We start from the raw sequence: 15884 nt of genomic DNA on the forward strand, positions 1-15884 counted from the left end.
CTGTGATTAAACTTTGTGATCCTGTTTCCTTAGTTATAAAATGCAGGAAGTGGCTTGTCTCAGGTCATGTGACCCGTGGGTGGCTGCCTCTCTCATTATCCTTAAAATAAAAAGGGCTGGTGGCACTGGCTTTTCATTTTTTAAGGAAATATGAAAAGAGCTGGCATGTAGTTAGCACTTGGTAAATTCCAGTTGTTACAAACTTCTTGTTATCATTCAGTACAGGGAATCTCAGAGGGAGTAACATCCGGGCCATCACACAGCCGGAACTCTGGCTGACATGACTGGGCCCTTCGCCCCAAACTTTTCCCCTGAACCACAGGGAGCAGACACATGCTGATGCTTGAGGAGGGCTTCAAAAATTTCAGTTCGAATCTTCGCTCCCTCCATTCTCATCTTTGTCAGCCTTCAGCCCTTGCTCTCTTCCACTTTCTCCTCCCCTGGAAATTCTAAGCTAGAACCTCCAACAAAGCACACAAAAATATTTACTGAACACGGACTGCATTCAAAACATGTCCGAGGCACAGGGTGATACAGATACAAATTGGGCATGACATTTCATTAGTTCTAAGTAGCACTTAAAAAACTCAGCATCTCTGAAATCAGGGTACGTCTTACAATCTCTAGTCTAGCGACAGGTTCTTTTCTTTGTTAGAGATGCATAATATCATGGATTTTTCTTTTTTTAAATCCATGGCATTGGTTTACAACTTAACTTAGGTTTATGGAAATACAGTTGTTTCTCCTCTCAAGGAGTTTAAAATGTTTCTTCAGGATAAAAGTTGCAGGGGGAGGGGAGAGAGAGAGAGAGAGAGAGAGAGAGAGAGAGAGAGAGAGAGAGCGCACTAACCACATACCAGCTTGAACACACTTAAGTGCTAACTAACAGAGTGCAGTGTGAGCAAAGGAAGGAGCACTTAGTTCTAACTGGGAGCGCCAGAGGTTTTCTCTGAGGAGAGGGAATCTGAACTAGGTCCTGAAGGACGAGTGGAATTTTAATAGACAGAGAAAAGGTGGAAGGGCACTTCACCCTCCAAGAACAGTATAAGCAAAGGCCAAGAGACTTGCAAAAGTGCAGCTGATGTGAGCCACCTATTGGAAGGAAGTGTGTGGCAGCGGTGGGAGTTGATGTTGTTGTGGCCGACAGTTAACGTTAGGAAATAGTTCCCAGCTAGTTGTACCCAGCAGCTGCCCCACGTCACCCAAGTGCATCCCTGGTGTTGGGCTGCCCACCCCCACCCCCACCTTCCACCAGGAACCAGATGACCACCCCAATCCAGCAACTAAAGGGTTAATGCCAGCTCAGCCATGAGCCTTCAGGTCCCTTCGGATGATGGGTGGGTGCCAGGCCCTCCGTGCAGTCAGAGGTTGTGAAGAACACTCTGGCTGGAAAGAGAGCTGCGCTGGGGGCTGACGAAGCAGGAAAAACCACCTGGAGCCAGATCAGAGGATGATGGACAGGAGCTCTGGGCAGGGCTGTGGTCACCAAACCTTTAACATGACGCACCTCCGTGTTTGAGCATGCACCCCAAAGCTGTGCACTTATTTCTAAATGTTTACAGTTACTACTGCACTCCTGTGTAAGATCTAAAACATACACAAAAATAGAAGTTAAAAAGTGAGATAAAAACAAATAGAGGGGCTGGCCTGGTGGCTCAGGCAGTTGGAGCTCCTAACTCTGAAGGTTGATGCTAACTCCGAAGGCTGCCGGTTCGATTCCCACATGGGCCAGTGGGCTCTTAACTACAAGGTTGCCAGTTCAATTCCTCGAGTCCCGCAAGGGATGGTGGGCAGCACCCCCTGCAACTAAGATAGAACACGGCACCTTGAGCTGAGCTGCCATTGAGCTACTGGATTGCTCAGTTGTTTGGAGCGTGTCCTCTCAACCACAAGGTTGCCGGTTCGACTCCCGCAAGGGATGGTGGGCTGCGCCCCCTGCAACTAGCAATGGCAACTGGACCTAGAGCTGAGCTGTGCCCTCCACAACTAAGATTGAAAGGACAGCAACTTGACTTGGAAAAAAGGCCTGGAAGTACACACTGTTCCCCAATAAAGTCCTATTCCCCTTCCCCAATAAAATCTTTAAAAAAACAAAAACAAAAACAAACAAACAAACAAACAAAAATAGAAATTGAAGTTAGAGCATCTTCTGACCAGACACTTGTCTCAGCGTCCACCTGGGTGAGTGCACCGCACTTGCCAGGGTGCAGTCTAGACAACAGAGAAGCTGGGGCTGGGCAGTGCATTTACTCTTCACATTAGAAAGAGGCAGGAGGAACTCAGAGGAGAAAATGGCTGTAAAACACATGACGAAGAAGTAGGTCCAGAAATACCAAAAATATTTTTAAAGATTATGATGATACCTTGCCCTGTACCCATTTTTAAGCTATTATTGGGTCATTTTCCCGGTCCCAAAGCAACACGGTACAATGTAGGTGCATGTGTTACTAAGGTGATGGAGCTCTGCATGTGGCGAGAAGCAACAGGGAGGCCACAGGCAGGGGAACGAGGCCTGTGAGCCCCCTGGAAAGAGCAGCTGTAAGCTGGGAGCCCAATCTCCTGAGGAACGGAGGGGAGCTCCTGGCCAGGTCCGAGCAGGGCATATAGGCAACTACAGAGCCTGACCCGTTGTGGCTGGGGCACTTACATGGGGTCCGAGTGGACATCAGTGGCCTGTGATGTCTGTCCATTCTTTCCAGAGGCTTTGGGAAGGGGACAAAGACCACAGCTGCGCAGAGCTCTCTGCCAACATCCTCTCTTCCCACCTCCAAATGAGGGGCAAGTGGAGGGCTGCTACAGGAGGTGGAAAAGATCAAAGTGCATCAGGGTCAGGGTGAGGACATGGAGCCAGGCCCCGCATAACCCCTTAACTCAGAGACACCTAGGACCCAACAGAGGCGATCCCTAAGGGAGAGATGCAGTCAGCCTGAGAGACAAGTGCTAGTGGCCTCTGGGTGGATCCAACTGGTCAGACATAGATATTTACTAAGGCCCTGAACCTGTCGATTTCTGAAAATAGTTCTCCTCTCTGCTGGTAACCAACACTTAACGAGCATTTACAATATGATGGTCACTGTGCTAACATCTTCATGTATTCATTCATTTAGTCCTTATACCAACATTAGACCCAAGGGAGTGGTTTTATTTTTCTCTCCACCTTACAGATAAAAAAGTGGAAGCACAGAGAGGAGACAGGGCTAGCCCACGTCATCCAGGGAAGAAGGAAGTAGCTGTGCTGGGATTGGGACCCAGAGTGTCCTGATGGAGAACCTGTGCCCCAACTACCACACCTCACTGCCCAGGATTGGTGGGAGTTGGCACATGGTTGGCACATGCCCCACAGCCTCAAGCCCCACCAACAAACTCTCACCCCTACCCAGTGGCTCATCCAAAGTCATGCACCTTGGACCAAAGATTTCCAGGCATCTTGGAAAAACACTTAGTCCTGATAAAGCAACTGACATGTTTGTTTTTTCTTTGTTTCATTGGACATGTTGGCTTTAAATATTAAAGAAAAAAACCAGGTCTGAGTCCATAGCTCCATATCTGTCTTTATTACCACTACTCTGCAGTGCTGCCAACACACATGCAGTCAATGTGTAATCAGTACGTAACTGGGGGCCCGCATGGCCCAGTGTATGCATGATGCTGACTCAAAGAAACAGGAGTCTTAACTCCTCCCCGCAACAAGCAGCTGAAGGGAATTCCGATTTTCAGTCCCTGAGGAAACCACTAAAAGTGGGGTTGGGGAAGAAAATACATTCTTAATGTATAACAAATCGCCTTAAAAATTTCTTCTGTCTCATTGAAACAGTTCTCAGTATCTTCCACATTTCTGCCTTCTGATCTCCAAAACTGCTCTATCTCCCACTCTCAGCTCTTCCACATAAACACGGTTCAGCCCCTCTTTTTTATGTTCTCACCCAAGTAACCCTTGGCCTTGTCCAGAAACAAAACCCCACGACTGCTCCTCCAGTCCTGCGTCTCTTTACCTTTTCTGTCCACATTCTCTGTTACCAAAGTGCAGGGATAAGCTGGCAAAGGTAAGTCACAAGGAAGAAAGGGTGTGAACACCCACAGGTTAAACAGTTCTGTCCATGTCGAAAGTGCATGAAAAAAAGCCCTGTATGGGATGCTTCACGCTACTCAAGCCTGAGCCCTGGTTCCTGGGCAGGCTGGGGAGGGAGAGCCCAGGGTTGGTGATGTTTCAGGATGCTCAGTCAGGCTTGATGTGACAGGGACAGGACCACATTCGGATGAAATACACACACGGCCAGGGCTGCACGCTCTGCTTTCTGGAAGACTGGGCCCTTTATCCCTTTCCCTGAAAGTTATCATCTAGGTTTTTGTGCTACTCACCCAACCCCAGGTTGTGCTTGGCTCCCTGGCACAGGGACTTCATTCATGGGCTTCCCCAAATCCTCCCCATCCCTTCCTGTTCCCACTCTCAATGGACTTTGAACCCGCTTCTTGCACAGCGCTGCCATAATTCACCATCTTGAAAAAGTTTCCTTCTGTTTGATTAGAATGTCAGTGGTCTATAGGCTAGCCCTGAAAATCCTCATGGTAGTTTTTCCCTCCGACAATAACAGGACCATTTATTTCCACTTGCTTCATTTACTTTAAATTTCCCTCCTCCTCTACCTATTAGATTTCACCAAGCCACAGACTTACTAGTTAAGTTGCAGGCAGTCTTCTCTTGGCTCATTTTTTTTAAACACAAGATTGGATGCAAAAATCCCCACCCTTCAAAGGATTCGACTTTAGAAACAACCCAGCTGGGCTCCAGACTGGGATAAAAAAAAAAAAAAAGTTTAAGTAGAGCATAAGATAGAACAGAATGAGACAGAAGGTTGTCCAAACGCTCCCGTAAATCTCTAGTCCTCTTCACCAGTCATTTGTAAGGACTGAAGGGTTCTAATTTATGTAATCTTTTGCCCAAAGGGCTTTTCATCAGATAAACTGAATTCTTCCACCCAGGACTTATGAATTGAGCTTTTTACCGGAAACCTCCAGCCCCACCCTAAAATCCTCCTCCTCTTCGCCGAGCGTCAGGCTATTGCCAACAGGTGGCGCCATCCTGCCTGTTTTCTCTCCGGAGCCTTTTGGGCGAGGGGTGAGATGGAGAGAGAGGCCCAATGGCAGAACTGCTGAGCCTGGGCCAAGATTTCTTCTGGCATCTGGAATTCATTAGCAACAGCCCACAAATTTGAATCTCATCTCCTCAGAAGCGAGTGAAAGAGAGAGAAGGAGAGAGAAAGAGGGAGAGAGAGAGAGAGAGACTGAAATACGAGGGAGGAGAAGAGGGCCAGAGAAGACACAGCACAGCAGGGGCCTCATTACTGGGAAGGGTGGCTTCTGCCTCCAGCACATCCGCTCTGGATGGACAAGGCACACCGCCTGGAGGAAGGAAGCCGTGAGCCAGAGGGTTCTAAACAAAGGATGGCATGAGTGGATCCCCAGAGCACTGGGCCTGCCATTCCTTCTTTTAAGGGCATGCTGTCCGTCCTGTGTGGAGGAGACAAAGAGGGAAGGGGTGGAGACCTGCCACCTTCCTCCTTTGCATGTGACTTGGTCAATTTATAGAATGACATACCCTTACTTTGTGGGTGACGGTCCAATTCCAGAAAATGTTTTTCCATCATTCCTCCCCCAGTTTAATTTCATCTTTTATTTTTTTCTGGGCCTTCATGATGAAAACAGTTGATTAATTTCACTACTTAGTGCCTAAGTGCTGGCAAATGAGGTCCAGATACCACTCTGGGTGGGAAAAGAGGTTGGACGGGGAAGGACATTGGAGGAAGATGGGGGGACGGGCCAGCTGGACTCCCCCTTCGGACTGTGCCTTAGTGTGATATTTCTCAGGTGTGGGGAGTGAGGTGTGGTTCTCCCTCCTACCCCTGAGGTCAGAGAGGCCTTTGTGGCTAAGGTGGAGAGGAGCTGGGCCAATCTGTGTACAGCTCTGCCCACTGAGGGGTTACACCTCTCCTCAGGTAAATAGCAGTCCCTGAACCTGACCATTTGATACCTTTCCATCTAAACTACCGTATTTTAGCATATATAATGCACACCCACGTTTTGGCCCAAACTTTCAGGAAAAAAAAAATCTTTTGTTTTAATTTTTTAATTCAAATTTTTATTTGTTTACGTTTAGGTACTTGTTTTTAGTATTATAAAGGAATTTTAGCATTTATTTTATAACATATGCTACAAGAGATTTTATGTAACAAATAATGACAAAACACAAAACAGATAAAAGTACAAGAAATTTTATGTACTGATAACAAATTTATGATATTTACTCAGCATAGAAGGCCAAGAACTCTTCCTTGTTGCAAGTTCGTCATAAATTCAACAAAACTGATTATCGTGTTCCAGGGTATTATTTTGCATATGGATATCGTTATTGATTTCTAGAGCTACACTTTTAACTCATAAACATAAATAAAATAATTAAAAACATTGATATACTCATGTATAATGCACATCCTTATTTTTCCCTCTCAAATTTGAGCAAAAAAGTGTACATTATACAAAATTTGAGCAAAAAAGTGCACATTATACACGGCAAAATACGGCACATTGTTTCCATCTCAAGCCCACACAGCTGGCTGCCCATGGTGGACAGCTTTATCATTCTCTCCCTTCTCCTGAAGGCTGTGTTTTGGTGGAATTGTGTGGAAGAAAGCGTTCAGAGCTGTGAGGTAGATCCATCAGGCCAGGCTAAGCTGATTTCTTCTTATAAGGCCCCCCTTTCTGCCCTGCCTTCCCTAGGGGACTCCCTGAGGAAGGGTTATTAGTAGTAGCAAGTCATGGGGCTTCTGACTGGAGGCATTCTGCAGCCAGACCCACAAATGTGATGTTCCCTTCTCTATCCAGTGACACACTGGATGAAATAGAAACTGTTTTTAATAGGTTGTCAAATCAGCTCACGATTAGGGAGGTAGGCATTGTGGATATGGAATTAAATAATCCCCGTGGTCAGAATGAACTCCAAGAGGACTAGAGGACAGAAGAAAAGGGTGTAGTGATCATAGTGAATCCCAAGTTGAAATGAATCAATGGGATAAGACAGTGATAACTAGGGAGAGACGCTGGGAAAACCCTGACAGAAATGCTTCTGCTACCTGGGCCTTATCACTGTTATTAGAGGACGCTCAAGTCTTGGTCTAAGAAATTTAGGGGAAATATGTATTATAGGCTAAACAAGTTATAAGCTCCTTAAGGACAGAAATTGTGTCTTCCACATTTTTTTGCCTCTCCCACAAGGTTAAAAAATTAATAATTGCATATAGCCTTAAGATATAAGGTTTTCTCACATGATAATTTTTCAACAAATTCTTATTAAAACAATGAATGAATAAATTATAGACTAAAAATAATTTTGCAAGTTCAAAGGCGTCAAATAATTAAGAGTCTGCTATCATAGTAGTCATATATCATAGGGTCTGGATTGTCAGACCTTCCATGACTATGTCTCCTCACTTCCCCTCTTCCTTCTCTTTCCACTTAGCCCACCTCTCCTTGGCTTATGTTACTTTTCTCACTGATGAGGCAGAGTGAGGTGAAAATAGCTGAGATCTGGAGTCAAGTGATTCCTAGGTTTGAAGCCCAGCTCAGCCACAGACTGGCTCTGTGAATTTGACCAAGTCACTTACATTCGTTGCTGTGGTATGATTATCTGTACAACGGGGACAGGGAGAGGGCTCTCCCAGGACTGTGATAGAGTTAAATGGGAGTATGTGAGTGATAGAGCCTTGAAAAGTGTTCTAGGGTGGGCTGACGATATTCCCCGTGCCTTGTAGGACTTAACGCTTCCTACCCACTCAGATTGTATCCAATACAAATTGGTTAAAACAAATGATAACCTGCTGGGTTGAGAGGTGGGACAGTTAAAACAATCAAAATCAGAGCAGAAAAGAGATATATCTCCTTCCTTCCTAAAGCGGGGCCCTCATCCGGGATGGATCCCTGAACAAGATGGGAGCTCTGGCCTCAGAGATTTTCCTCAGGAGGAGAGTCAACAGCCGACAGATCAAGGAAGCTCTGTGACCGGCTAGTGTGGTCTCTGTGACATTCACAGGCGCCCTGGAATTGGCAGAGGTGGGCCTCTCTTCTGTGTAGGCAGACCCTGGCATGCCTGAGTCTCTCGGTGTAAATTACCACCCACATATCTTCAGAGGAAGATCTGTCCACCCACTTTGAAAAAGGACTCACCAGTTTTGAGGTGAAGAGACACAGCTACTCAGAAATTTCCTTAGGAGTTCAGGTCATCACATTTCTAAGCTCATGTTACTTCTTCCAGAGTTCACTTCTTCCTATTGGCTGAGTCTGGAGGATCCTGCCTATTGCAGGAGCTGCCACACCCCACACCCTGGGTGACATTTGAGCAGCCCATGACCATTCGGTGGGGCCATCTTATTCCTAATTGTCATCCCGAGCTTAATCAAGGAGACGCACCAGCATGAAAGGGGCTCCCATAGGCAATGGGCACTACCTGGGTGCTCTGAATCCTTGGCTCTGCTTCCTGAAAGAGCTCCAACAGCCTGACTGCAGGCTCGGCCTCACTTTCTTTATCCCCTATTCCCCTGGGACCTACCTTCTGGCCATAGTCCTGTCCCTGGCTACCTCCACTCTCAGTATACTCTCTACTTCATGCCAGCCCCAGCCTTGCTGCTCTCCTGCTCTCTCTCGGAAGGCCTGCAAAGAGCTGGGAGTTAATCTCTCATTTTCCCTCTGGCTGAGAGCATAGCTTCTGGAGCGACTGCTTGAGGTCAAGTCTCATCCCTGCTGCTGTGTGATTTAGGGTAGGTTACATAATCTCTCTGAGCTCGCTTTCCTCAGATGAAAAATGAGGATAATAAATAGCACCAACTTCTTTGGGTTGTTTGTTGGATTACATGAGTTAATGCATGTAAATTGCTTGGTTAGTGCTGGACACAGGGTAAGTGCTCAGTAGTATTAGCTATTATTAACATCTTCCTATGTTACCCCAAATTTGGCTCTCCTGGGTGAGTGCTGTTCTGTGGGAAAGGGAAGTGGGAAGGCAACAGGGTTAGTGCCCCAGACCAATGGTTTCCAAAATGGGAAGCCTGTACCCCCCAGGGTACTAAGTAACTCTTTGGGGATCAGGAGAGAGTAGAGAGACTTGAACTTCTATGTCAGAGTCTGCTATGTGTTCACCAAACCCCACTGCCTTTTCCTCCCAGTTACAAGCTAGACTACATTTCCCAGCCTCCCTTGCAATTAGCTGGGACGACAGGACTGCATTGGGACTAGTGGAATCAGGGCAGCCATGATATCTTGAAGCTGCCCCTTCCTGGTCTAGTTCATAACCTCTCCACTGTGCAATGCTCAAGGCTCCCTCTCTTTCTGTCTGCTGGTTAAATGAAGAAGACCCCAAGGTCCTGGAGGAGGGAATAGCCACAAGATGGAAGGATCCTGAGTCCTCAAGTGAATGTAAGGAGCAGAGCTCCATTGACCAACCAACACTGGACTCTGACATGAACAAGAAATAAACTTTTATTTAAAAACATTTATTGGGGTGACAATTGTTAGTAAAATTACATAGATTTCAGCTGTACAATTCTGCATTATATCATCTATAAATCCCATTGTGTGTTTACCACCCAGAGTCAGTTCTCCTTCCATCACCATATATCTGATCCCCCTTACCCTCATCTACCACTCCCCACCCCCCTTACCCTCTGGTAACCACAAAACTATTGTCTGTGTCTATGAGTTTTTGTTTCTCATTTGTTTGTCTTGTTCTTTTGTTGTTTTTGGTTTATATACCACATATCAGTGAAATCATATGGTTCTCTGCTTTTTCTGTCTGACTTATTTCGCTTAGCATTATACTCTCAAGATCCATCCATGTTGTCACAAATGTTCCTATATCATCTTTTCTTACCGCCGAATAGTATTCCATTGTGTATATATACCACAACTTCTTTATCCATTCATCTATCGAAGGACATTTTGGTTGTTTCCATGCTTGGCCACCATAAACAAAGCTGCAATGAACATTGGAACACACGTGTCTTTATGTATAGATGTTCTCAGATGTTTTGGGTAGATACCCAGGAGAGGGATTGCTGGGTCATATGGTAATACTATTTGTAATTTTTTGAGGAACCTCCACACTGCCTTCCATAACGGCTGCACCAGTCTGCATTCCCACCAACAGTGTATGAGGGTTTCTTTTTCTCCACAACCTCTCCAACACTTGTTACTATTTGTCTTGTTGATGATAGCCATTCTGACTGGGGTGAGGTGATATCTCGTTGTGGTTTTTATTTGCATTTCTCTGATGATTAGTGATGTTGAGCATTTTTTCATATGTCTATTTGCCATTTGTATGTCCTCTTTGGAGAAATGTCTCTTCAGGTCCTCTGCCCATTTTTCAATTGGGTTTTTTTGTTGTTGTTGTTGTTGAGTTTCATGAGTTCCTGGTATATTTTGGATATTAGCCCCTTATCGGAGGCACTGTTTGCAAAAATCTTCTCCCATTCAGTTGGTGGCCTCTTTATTTTGTCGATGGTTTCTTTTGCTGTGCAGAAGCTTTTAAGTTTCATATAGTCCCATTCGTTTATTTTAGCTTTTACTTCCATTGCCTTTGGAGTCAAATTCATAAAATGCTCTTTGAACCCAAGGTCCATAAGTTTAGTACCTATGTTTTCTTCTATGCAGTTTATTGTGTCAGGTCTTATGCTTAAGTCTTTGATCCATTTTGAATTAATTTTGGTACATGGTGACAGATAGCAGTACAGTTTCATTCTTTTGCACGTGGCTATCCAGTTCTCCCAGCACCATTTATTGAAGAGGCTGTCTTTCCTCTATTGTATGTTTTTAGCTTCTTTGTCAAAAATTATCTGTCCATATTTATGTGGTTTTATTTCTGGGTTCTCAGTTCTGTTCCATTGGTCTATGTGTCTGTTTTTCTGCCAATACCATGCTGTTTTGATTATTGTGGCCCTGTAGTACAAGCCAAAGTCAGGGAGTGTGATACCTCCAGTATTGTTCTTTTTTCTTAAGATTGCTTTGGCTATTCGGGGTCTTTTGTGGTTCCAAACAAATCTGATGATTTTTTGTTCTACTTCTTTAAAAAATGCCATTGGGATTTTGATGGGGATTGCATTAAATCTGTATATTGCTTTGGGTAGTATGGCCATTTTAACTATTTTGATTCTTCCAATTCATGAGCACGGAATGTCTTTCCATCTCTTTGTGTCTTCTTCAATTTCTTTAAAAAATGTCTTATGGTTTTCAGCATATAGGTCCTTCACATCCTTGGTTAAGTTTATTCCTAGGTATTTTATTCTTTTTGCTGCAATTGCAAAAGGAATTGTTTTTTATATTTCTTTTTCTGAGATTTCATTGTTAGTATATAGGAATGCAATGGACTTTTGTACGTTGATTTTGTATCCAGCAACTTTACTGTATTCGTTGATTGTTTCTAACAGCTTTTTGGTGGAGTCTTTAGGGTTTTCTCTATATAGCATCATGTCATCTGCAAAGAGTGATAATTTAACTTTTTCATTCCCAATTTGGATGCCTTTTATTTCTTTCTCTTGCCTGATTGCTCTGGCAAGGACTTCCAACACTATGTTGAAAAGTAGAGGTGATAGGGGACAGCCCTGTCGTGTTCCTGAACATAGAGCAAAGGGCTTCAGTTTGTCACCGTTAATTATGAGATTAGCTGAGGGCTTGTCATAGATGGCCTTTATTATGTTAAGGTATTTTCCTTCTATACCTACTTCATTAAGTGTTTTAATCATAAATGGATGTTGTATCTTGTCAAATGCTTTTTCTGCATCAATTGATATAATCATATGATTTTTGTCCTTTATTTTGTTTATGTGATGTATCACATTGATGGATTTGTGGATGTTGGACCATCCTTGTGCTCCGGGGATGAACCCCACTTGGTTGTGATGAATAATCTTTTTAATGCATTGTTGTATTTGATTTGCTAGAATTTTGTTTAGGATTTTTGCATCTGTATTCATCAGAGATATTGGTCTGTAGTTTTCTTTTTTTTATGTTAAGAAATAAACTTAATTGTGTCAAACCACTGAAATTTGGGGGGTATTTTGTTAAAGTGATTAGCCTTATACTAAGTCAACTGCTATTAAAATTTATTTAAAATAATATAATCTTTTAAAATTTTCTATCTTTCGTGTACATGTTTCAATATATATAACATATCGATGTAATAGTACATCTATAATTTAATGATCAAACTTTTTAATGATAGGTGATCAAAACATTTGGAAATCACTGCTCCAGACTATTGGGATCTTTCTCAGTCAGGGCCAGTGCCCTTCTTGGCACTTGGGAGTCTCTTGTTCCCTTCCCAGCTTCCAGGTCACACTGTTATGTTTTACTTCCTTACTGTGACCTGCTGTCATCCTGGAGGAAGTCAGTATGGAAAAAAAGAAACCCACAAAAACAACTCAACATTTTTTTTTTTTTTGGTGTTTGTTTTTAAAGTGTTAGCACTGGATAAAAGCAGTCTGCACTAGGAATTAGAGGACCAGGGTTTTATTTCCAATACTTAACTTGGTAACAAAAATTAGGGCATGTCACCTCTGGGTCTCTGAGCCCTCATCTACAGAATGAAGTCAGCAGACTGGATAATTTTGGAAGCATTTCTCAGCTCTAACATTTGATGAGCTGGAACTTTGATGAGCTTTGTAGTCTGTTGTTTATGTGCTTGATTTTGGTGTAAGCTTTAAAGGATGAATTTGAAAATGATTGCGATTATATACTTAAGTCCTCTCCCACGCACCAAGGGTTAACCTGCTGCCTTCTGGGGATTTGCGTCTGTATGGAAATTCCAAGACAGGACTTTGAAATTGTTTTCTTCTATTGAGAGAATCCACAGGCTCCTTAGAACTCTAACTTCTTTTTTGTTGTTGTTGTTAACTTTTATTTCATAATCGTAAACTTAACTCTGCATCCCAGCTAAACTTGGAGGGAGACAAGGAAAATATGAAACCCAGTGAACTGCAGCAGCAGCACAAAGATTATAGGGTGTTCTGAGCAGATGGGGATGAGGGGTGCTCTCTGGAGCTACAGAAGGAATGGTCTGGTGGTTAAGATAAAACAAGTGAAAATTATTGGCGTTGTCCACAGTTGGCAATGGTGATCTTCTTGTTCATCTTGCCATTCCTGGGCCCAAAGTGCTCCACGGCTTCCACAATATTCATTCCCTCTTTCATCTTGCCGAAGACCACATGCTTGCCATCCAACCACATGGGCAGGGGGCATCTGTCTACCTGCCCCCCCTCCTGACAGCGCAGATGAAAAACTGGGAACCGTTTGTGTTGGGTCCAGCATTTGCCATGACACGATACCAGGACCCGTATGCTTCAGGATGAAATTCTCATCATCAAACTTCTCCCCATAGATGGACTTGCCGCTAGTGCCATTATGGCGTGTGAGGTCACCACCCTGGCACATAAATCCCGGAATAATTCTGTGAAAGCAGGAACCTTTTTAACCACATCCTTTCTCTCCAGTGCTCAGAGTGTGAACATTTTCTGCTGTCTTTGGAACTTGAAGGAGACGCAGCCCAAGGGCGCACTGTCAACAACGATGGTAGCGGGCAGCTCCCTGCAGTGGCCTCTGGAAGGCAGAACTCTAACATCTTGTAAGTATCTCCTCTTTTCTGTTCCTGGCCTTTCCCCTGGTTTCTGTAGAGGAAATTCTAGTGTTTTTGAAGCCCCCAATGCCCAAGTGATCTGCTCCAAGGAAATGTCCTATGACAGATGTTTTTTCTCAGGGCTCTCTGAATGTCTCAGTGGCCAGAACATTCCTAGCACAGGCATTGAGCGTGTGTGGTAGTTAGGATGAAAGCCAAGGCAAGAACAGCTGTACCCAGGTTTGGGTTTTGAATTGTATGATGTCGGTGCCTCAGGAGTAAGTGTTCCCTCTTCTGAGCCTTGCACCCTCTACGCGATAGAAATCTACACCTTCCTCTGAGCTTCCATATTTCCGCTAAGTTCATGAGTGCAGGGGGCTCAAATTTTCAAACTTTGTGCTTGGCATTGTAAGAAAGGGAGCTCTGTTTATTATAATCATTATTAACATTAGTAGCATCATTAGATTCTAAATTCTGAAGTTCAATTCCACGCAAGAGTAGAAAATGACCTTTCTGATTTAGAAAATGACCCACTTAATCACAGCAGGAATTTCCTGTTCTCTTTTCTTTTCTTTTTAATAATAATATTAATAATAATTTGCTTAAATTCAAATCTAGCGTTCTCCTACCTTTCTTATCTTTCCAGAAAGGTATGAGTCCGTTCACCCGTTAGCTAACACAGGCAGGGGACAGTGGGGAGAAGCATCAGTCTGGGGGATGTTGCAGTCTGCACTGGGTACCACTGATACATCCTTGTAGCTATATCCCCATGGCTATGATGTCTCATAGTTCTATGGCAGGTGCTTTGGCATCCCGCCCTCAAACCGCAGGGCTGCTGGCTCCCAGCCCTCTACCTGCCCCCCTCCAAGCATGTGGCTGCTCCCCTGACCCCAGGGGTGTGTGGGACTCTATGAGGAGCTCAGTTGCCTGGGGACCCCATGTAGGAAGATCTACTCCACTCTCCTGGTGACCACATTCCTGTCGGGAATGGAAATATTCTCACTTAAGAGGAGATTAGAAACTCCCATTGGTTTGGAGAGGAAGATGAAGGGGAAGGAAATAGTTAAGTTCCCTTAGAAGGACTCCTGCCCTCTCCCCACAAGGTTAACTTCAAAGAGTGGTATAGTTGGGGATAAAAGAGCCCCCATTGGGTTTGGAAATCCAGTAACAGAGAGCTCCCCTAACGCTTGCTGTTTGGGCCCTGGCATTCGCTCCTAGTAGGAATGTAGCTTTTGCCTTGAAAATTCATCCTCAACTTATGGGTGAGATACATCACCCTCATAAACCACTTGAGTTCCTGCAAATGGCCTTTCTTGACATAATTTTTATGAAGGCAAAAGAATTTTAACTTAAATACTCCTTTCAAAACCTCAAGAAAGCAACTTTCCCCGAGTGCCTGCATTCTGCAGGAGGGAAAAGGAGAATCTTGAACTTTGGCTCATTTGTTTCATAAGACAAGCTTCAAAGATAAACTTCCAGTGACCCTAAGTGGACCATATTCACAGTTTTCATGATTTACTTCAACATGGAGTCAAGACGGGAGGAACTTTGCTGGCCTAGTCTCTGCTGATCAAGCAGGTGTATGTAGGATGGCTGCACACATCTGCTTCTTCCTCGTACGGAGGCTGAGGTGCTTTGTGAACATCATGAATCAGAAAATCACCATTATCCTAACAACAACTCTTTTTCTATAGAGTGGATTTTTCAAGAAAAGACAAAACAAGTTTTCAAGTTCTTCATTCCCCTCCCCTCCCCTCCCCTTCTCACCCACCTTTCCCCACCCCTTCCCTCCCAGGCCCTCCCTTTCCCTTTCCTCCTCTCCTATCTTTCCCTTTACCTATCCATAGAGCTGATTCATATTCTGCACATTAGTGGTTTAGACCAGAGTTTCTCAACTTCAGCACTACTGACATTTTGGGCCGGATATTCCTCTGTTGTGGGAACTCTTTACTTTGCAGGATTTTAGCAGCATCCTGGCTTTTCTACACATAGATGCTAGGAGCACTGCCTCCTCACCCACCCTCCCCAGCTCTAACAACCAAAATTATTTCCAGATATTGCCAAATGTCCCCTGGGTGGGGGGATGCAAAATTGACCCCAGCTGAGAATTACTACTAGTTTAGACAAATTGCAAATGAAAATATCTGCTGTCACACTCAGTAGTAATTTCCCTTACACATTGGTATTAGTATCATCTGATAAAGGAATTTATTGTTAAATTAAAAGGAAAGCATGT

The 15884-nt window shown here is 44.1% G+C and overlaps 1 pseudogene; it reads right to left on the reverse strand.

Moving 5' to 3' along the window:
• Positions 1-13121: 13121 nt before the first annotated feature.
• On the reverse strand, positions 13122-13633 carry LOC109435002 (peptidyl-prolyl cis-trans isomerase A; annotated as a pseudogene).
• Positions 13634-15884: the final 2251 nt, after the last annotated feature.

The sequence above is a fragment of the Rhinolophus sinicus genome, linkage group LG15 (genome assembly GCF_036562045.2).
Source record: "Rhinolophus sinicus isolate RSC01 linkage group LG15, ASM3656204v1, whole genome shotgun sequence".
Lineage (NCBI taxonomy): Eukaryota > Metazoa > Chordata > Mammalia > Chiroptera > Rhinolophidae > Rhinolophus > Rhinolophus sinicus.